At 45.3% G+C, this 7,539-nt stretch overlaps 1 long non-coding RNA gene across 1 annotated transcript; it reads right to left on the bottom strand.

Moving 5' to 3' along the window:
- Positions 1 to 3,362: 3,362 nt before the first annotated feature.
- On the bottom strand, positions 3,363 to 5,227 carry LOC307020737. Its single transcript, XR_013802974.1, has 4 exons — positions 5,050 to 5,227; positions 4,537 to 4,731; positions 4,328 to 4,407; positions 3,363 to 4,263 (listed from the first exon to the last, which is right to left on the bottom strand). It is a non-coding gene; the product is annotated as an uncharacterized lncRNA (long non-coding RNA).
- Between the last annotated feature and the right edge of the window lie 2,312 nt (positions 5,228 to 7,539).

Genomic DNA, 7,539 nt, shown 5'->3' with positions numbered 1-7,539 from the left:
GACCAGGGCCTGTTGGGAATAGGGAGTGGTTGTAATAACCCTATTCGCGACCTGGAAGAGGTCTTGTTTCGAGCGCAGATAGGGCACGCCTCCACATACTCCTTCACCTCCTTCTCCATGGATGTCCACCAGAAACGTTGTTTAACAATGAACATAGTTCTCTTGACTCCGGGGTGACAGGTGAGCAGCGAAGTGTGAGCCCAGTGGATCACCTGTGGTCGCTCGGCCTCCTGAACAAAAATCCGGTTAGGCGGGCAACCCCTTGGTGCAGGAGCTCCAGCATTGGCACGTATTACCTCCTTCTCTACTGGCCAAGTCAGCGCTCCTACCACCCGGTTCAATGGGATGATGGGTTCCGGCTCCTTGGCTGCAGGCACAGGGTCAAACAGACGGGACAGAGCGTCAGGCTTGACATTCTGAGACCCCGGCCTGTAGGAAAGAACAAAGTCAAAACGGTTGAAAAACAAGGTCCACCTAGCCTGGCGGGAGTTCAGTCTTTTGGCCTTTCTGATGTACTCCAGGTTCTTGTGATCGGTCCAGACCACAAAAGGATGCTCGGCTCCCTCCAACCAATGCCTCCACTCTTCCAACGCTAACTTCACGGCCAGCAACTCACGGTTTCCCACGTCATAATTTCTCTCTGCCGGGGAGAGCTTCCTGGACAGGAAGGCGCAGGGGTGAAGTTTGTTGTCCTTCTGTTGTTGCTGGGAGAGGACCGCTCCCACCCCCTCGTTGGAGGCATCCACTTCCACCACGAACTGGCGAGTGGGATCCGGCATGGTAAGTATGGGGGCAGTGGTGAACATCTTTTTCAGCCGAGAAAAAGCCTCCTCAGCCTGAGGAGACCACACAAAAGGCACCTGAGGGGACGTGAGGACATGAAGAGGGGCTGCAATAGCGCTGAAGCTCCGCACAAAACGTCTGTAAAAATTAGCAAAGCCTAAAAACTGCTGCACTTTTTTGCGAGAGTCAGGGGTAGGCCAACAGGCTACTGCGCTAACCTTCTCTGGGTCCATCATAACCTGACCTGGGGAAATGATGAAGCCCAAAAAAGTGACTGTTTCCACATGAAATTCACACTTTTCAGCTTTGACAAACAACTTATTTTGGAGCAGTTTCTGTAGAACCAGGCGGACATGTTGTTTGTGGGTGTGAAGGTCAGGGGAGTAGATCAGAATGTCGTCCAGATAAACAAAAACGAAACGGTTCAGAAACTCCCTCAACACGTCGTTGATCATAGCCTGGAAGACTGCAGGAGCGTTTGACAATCCAAACGGCATGACCAGGTATTCATAATGTCCTGAAGGGGTGTTAAAACCCGTCTTCCATTCATCACCCTCCCTGATCCTGACCAAATGATAGGCGTTCCGCAGGTCTAATTTGGTGAAAACCTTGGCTTCCTGAAGCTGCTCGAAAGCGGACGAGATGAGAGGGAGGGGGTACCGGTTTTTAACCGTAATGTCATTGAGAGGTGAGTAGTCGATACAGGGCCTAAGAGACCCATCCTTTTTGCCCACGAAAAAAAAACCTGCCCCTGCTGGGGATGAGGAATGACGAATAAGCCCTGTCTTGAGGGAGGCATCAATATAGTCCTTCATGGCCTCTTTCTCAGGTCCTGAAATTGCATAAAGTCGACCCTTAGGAATGGGAGACCCGGCAATCAAGTCAATAGCACAGTCATAGGAGCGGTGAGGAGGAAGAGCCAGAGCTTTGGACTTACTAAAAACTTCACTAAGGTCGTGGTAGCAGGAAGGAACTGAAAGTACATCCGGAAGATATATTTTTGGGACTGTATCCTGCCTAACACTCCCAGTGTTACATCCCCTGTCAATCTCTGCTACCTGCTTAAAACAGAGATCAATGCAATTCTTTCCCCACCCCTCCACCCTCCCAGATTGCCAATCTATGTGAGGGTTATGAAGTTTCAACCAGGGAAACCCCAAAATGAGTGGATGTTGGGCTGAGTTAAATAAGTGAAAAGACATTGTCTCATGGTGGTTATCATTACATCTTACTTCTAAAGGCTCCGTTTGGTGAGTCACTTTAAACAACAGCCGCCCATCGAGAGCACTCGCTTCAAGAGGCTGGGGTAGAGGTTTAGTTGTTATGTCCCATTTTTTAACTAAACCCCAATCCATAAGACTTTCGTCCGCCCCTGAGTCAATGAGAACACCATGAGTAACTACATTGTCTCTGATTTTTACCTGGATCCGGGTCAGGGTGCGAGGAGGAAAGTCAGAGGAAGAGATCCGGCTCACCAACGTACTCCTCTTCATTGGTGAGCCTCCTCTTTTACCGGACAAGCCGCTTGTGGGTGTCCGCGCTGCCCGCAGTAGAAACACAGACCTTCCTTGAATCGACGCTGACGTTCTGCCAGCGACAGCTTGGCGCGGCCCAACTGCATTGGCTCCTCCACGGAGCCAGGGGGCGCTGTTGTCCGGAACGCAGGTGGTGAGGGGTGACGGGGCCTCCAAGAAGAAGTAATATCCAGCGGCGAGCGTCTCCTCTGGAGAGGTGGATCAACCGCATCCTTGGATTTATTCCTTCTCCTCTCCGTCAAACGATTGTCTATACGTAAAGCCATGGATATGACAGAGTCCAAATCAGCGGGCAGATCGAGAGGCGCCAGCTGGTCTTGTAAAGAATCCGAGAGACCGCTGACGAAAGCGTCAAACAATGCAGCGGAGTTCCAGCCGCTGTCGGCTGCCTTAGTCCGGAACTCGATGGCGTAGTCAGCCACACTCCGCTGATGTTGTCGCAGCTTGATCAGAGCCCGAGCTGCTTCCCTGCCCGGCGTGGTTTGATCGAAGGTCTTCCTCATAGTGTCTATGAAGTTTTCCAGAGACCCGCAGATAGGCGAGCCTCGGGACCATTCTGCCGTGGCCCACGCTGCTGCTCGGCCGGAGAGATGAGAGATCATAAAAGCCACTTTGGAAATGTCCGTGGGAAAAGCAGCCGGTTGGTGGTGATAGTGTAACTCACACTGCACGATGAACGGCCGGCAGCCTTCTGAGTCCCCGGAGTACCTTTCGGGTGGAGCCAGACGCATGGAAGCACTGTGCGGCTCAGTAACCCGGTTGGGATCGAATCCGGTCACCGCTGGAACCGGAGGAGTCGTAGGAGGAGAAACAGCCTGCAGGTGAGTGAGCACACGCTGAACCTCTGCTGCCAGTAGATTAACTTGGGTCGTCAACGATGTTTGTAGTTCCCCCTGGCTGCTGGTTAGATCCTGCACTCCCTGCTGCATGGTGGCCATACGCTCCTCTTGTTGCCCAAGACGTTGGCCCTGAGAACGGATAGCGTTCTTAATCTGATCTGAGTCGGCTGAGTTCATTTTGATGGTCAGTTCGTACTGTCAAGGGGAGAACACTGAGGCATGAACTCAATTGCACGACTCAAAACTCAGACTCAGATAGCTTTTCAAAATAAAGACTTTACTGGAATTTGCACAGTAATAAAACAAGGAAAACAAAACCACTCTTTCGAGGAAAACTATAATGCGATCTATAGCATAGGTCCGTGAAAGGTCCGTGAAAAGGTCCGTGAGGTAAGCCGATACGTGGTCTTCGAGAGACAACGAACTGACAATTAACAGGAGGGAGCTAACACAATATATACACAGGTAAAGGGGACACAGTTGGAAACAATCAGGGCGGGGAAAATAATCAAGGACGCAGGAGACAGAAAAGGGGCGGGGAGCGTGGAGGCCTGAAATGAGAGGAAGAAATAATTAAGGGTATAGACATAAAGCACAAGACAAAGGGACATGACAACTCTAACATAAAGAATAAACTTTCACAATAAGTTTCTTGGACATGACACTATGTTTAGGTACTAATGAATTATATCCTCAAAACAAACGCGCACATAAATAACAAAGGAAAATACATAATTTAATAAATCCACAATATGATAACATTTTACAGATTCATTTAATAAACTTTTACAAAACATAGGTTGATGTTATATCGGGGGGAAAAATACATATTTAAACATTTCAATTAGTCTCTGCATATTTAAGTAATGCTAGTTTATATAACAGATGAACAGATGTACAATATCCTGAAAGTAGATGCAAAAAATATATATAATGTGTGCATTTCCAACATATCCTCTGAAAGAGTGTTAGTCGTTGAGTTGAGTAGTGAGCCATTCGTTTTTTTTCGTGGTGCGATGTCTGCTGAGAAGTCCTTGTATGCCTCGCTGACTTTGAGGACATCTGGGTCTGGCAGCTCCCCCCGCACGGCCTTGTAACATGTACTCCTTTGAACAACAATCACAAAGTTGTAGCAGGCTACATACAATTACTTAGGACAATAGATATTACCTTACACCGTCAGCAACTGTAAACTGCTTTGGCTTAGTGGAAATGAACACCATGTCACTCACTCTGCCTGGTTTCACACCCTATTAATTACACAAAAGAATTGTCAAATTAATTGAAAAGGTTGTTGATGCAACATACTAAATCAGCTCTTGGCACAAAGGAAATACTCATTAAACCGTGGATTGGTTGTGAACACATACTGTACTTACCATGGTTCTTGGCTTGTGCCATCGCTGCTCTGTTTCAGTGCAGCTGAGGACAGGGGGTACAGCAGCCAGGTTGAGTGTGGAGTAGTTTGCGGTCTGGAACAGCAGTGCAACATTGTGGTTGCAGAGTGCTGTTCCAGCTACACAGGAACACTTTGCCACTGCAATCTTCACAGGTGAGCAGTTCTCAAAGACAATCTACACAGTAAAACAAAATGTCAGTCATTTTACATTTAGGACACTGCTTCAATACAACACAGACAAATGAGAAAGCTGAGAGCAGGCTGATCAGGCAAGTAGTAGGTGTGGGAAAAGGCTAAACCATGTCAGGTTATCAGTCACATCACATACACAGAAGTTCTGCTGTTTGGAATACTGTAATTTAAGGACATTCAAACAGATAAGCTCTCTCAGATGTCTCAATTGATTATCTTATTATATTATAACTACATAAAATAGTGTTAGTAGAACGTTGAACAGCTTAACATAGATGTAGGGTACAAAACCAGCACTTACCTAACACAAATAATTGGACCCTACATGGATTATACCAGCGCCATATAGAATGAGAGTTACGTCATCTCCGTTCACTCCAATGGACCACTTTTTTACAGCAATGGCGGATCGTGGAGCCTCTCAATCGTTCCCCGGAAGTTAGCGCCAAGCAGTGGCGGCCGGCCCATAGGGGCGCTAGGGGCGCCGCCCCACCTCTTCCCACATACAAAAAAAAATATTAAAAAAAATATTAAATTAAAAAATATATATTTAAAAAAATAAGATTTAAAAAATATATATATTTTATATTTTTTATTTTTAATGAACAAGGTAAATATCATACAATTGGTATCAGTAAAATGTATAATCTACAATAAAATCTTGTTTAAAATTGTATTACGATGTCTAAAGTTACTGATAAGTCACATGTTTCCTGCCTGGCCTTGCCCTTGGCATTAGTTTATCATTACGGGGCGCTGCCCCCGAGCCAAACAGCAGCAACCAGCACGTTGCAAAAGTCTCAATAGTAAACTGTGCCGCCGAAACATAATTTCAGCCAATCAGCGCCGTCAAATATTTTGGTCACGAGAGCGCTCACGTTGGCGCCCACGTTGGCGCCCACGTTGCTTACGTGCGTTGACGTGAGTTGTTTTTTAGACTCGTAAAGAACTGGGGTAGTAACGCAGTGTAGGCGGAGCCGTGACGTCATCTTCAATGAGCTCCCCAGAAAAACAACACAGCTGTTAGCTCTTAGCACTCAGAGCTCACAGCTCTTCATATCTGTTCAGAAACTAGACAAAAGTTAAACAAGTACAAACCACATACTGTCTGTGTCATGGTGAATACAGTCGCTGGTTTATTTATGTCTACAGTCCGTTGTTGTGAGTGTGGACGGTCGGAGCATTTACAACGTAAGCTTAGCCAAATCTCCATTAGAAAACACGCATTTTAAAAGGTTTTTCACCTGCCGTCTGTCTGCAGACTTGTCAAAGCCTTAATTCATGGTTTTTACTATCCGGTATCAGTATGTTGTTACTTTGGCATCATTTTGAAACGTGTATTACAATTAAATCACGGTTAAATATGTTCATCTTGTTGTAAGTTGTAGCCCCCTTGACAGCGATTCTCTCTCTAGTTTAGACTGCGGTCAAGCCAGCCTCCACTCGGAAAAACCTAGTCAAGCCAGCCCTCACGTGATATTGCGGTGCGTGAATATCCTATGCATTACGGTAGAGTGTTTAGATCTGTGTTTAGATGAGAATAAAACAAAAACTGTCCAGTATCAAAGACTCATTTCACTTCAGGGTGATAGCAGGACATCCCATCTAGTCACTCAGAAAAAATCAGGACATTCTGATGTACAGTTTCAAAATAAAAGACCTTTGAAGCCTCATATATGAGCTATCATCCCTGTTTTTAGATGAGAATAAAACAAAAACTGTCCATTATCATAGATCCATCTCACTCCAGGGTGATAGCAGGACACCCCATGTAGTCACTCAGAAAAAATCAGGACATTCTGATGTACAGTTTCAAAATAAAATACCTTTGGGGACAGGGATGATAGCTCATATATGAGACTTCAAAGGTCTTTTATTTTGAAACTGTACATCAGAATGTCCTGATTTTTTCTGAGTGATGACATGGCGTGTCCTGCTATCACGCTGAAGTGAGATGGATCTATGATACTGGACAGTTTTTGTTTTATTCTCATCCAAAAACAGGGATGATAGCTCATACAATAGAGATTTCAAGGTCTTTTATTTTGAACCTCTACATCAGAATGTCCTGATTTTTTCTGAGTGACTAGATGGGATGTCCTGCTATCACCCTGAAGTGAAATGAGTCTTTGATACTGGACAGTTTTTGTTTTATTCTCATCTAAACACAGAGGGATGATTTTTTTTTTATTCTACCGTAATGCATAGGATATTCGCGCACTGCAATATCACGTGAGGGCTGGCTTGACTAGGTTTTCCCGAGTGGAGGCTGGCTTCACCGCAGTTAGTTTAGCATACTCAGCCCGACTCAGCCTGGTTGTTCCTGGCCCTAGAACCACAATTTTATGGGACCATTACATCACCAGAAGTCCCAATTTAAGGGGTAATTTCTCCCCCAAAAAATTCTTTTACTCACTATATCAACAGCCCCACCAAAAATATTTTCCACCAGCCGCCACTGGCGCCAAGGCTAGCAGAGCTGTAGAGTTGCAGCATAATAGACCGTTCATGACGGATTTAAGGTAAGAAGAAGTTTAAAGATTTATATTGCGGATATTATCAGTACATCTGATTCAAATTAACATGTGTATTAAAGGATGTCAGTGGATTATCCCTAAATTAGTAGATTTAGGGAACGTTTACAGATAACAGATTAAGCTAGGATACCATACCATAGTACATACCATAGTGGTTGAACACACAGTATTAGGAAACGCTTTATACTTACTGGACATGTTATACTCATTACATACTGTATATAAAATATGACCAAGAATGTGAGACAACTTTA

The sequence above is a fragment of the Notothenia rossii genome (genome assembly GCF_949606895.1).
Source record: "Notothenia rossii genome assembly, chromosome: 9".
Lineage (NCBI taxonomy): Eukaryota > Metazoa > Chordata > Actinopteri > Perciformes > Nototheniidae > Notothenia > Notothenia rossii.
The sequence above is the reverse complement of the archived record's forward strand: the minus strand, read 5'-3'. Positions and strand labels throughout refer to the sequence as shown.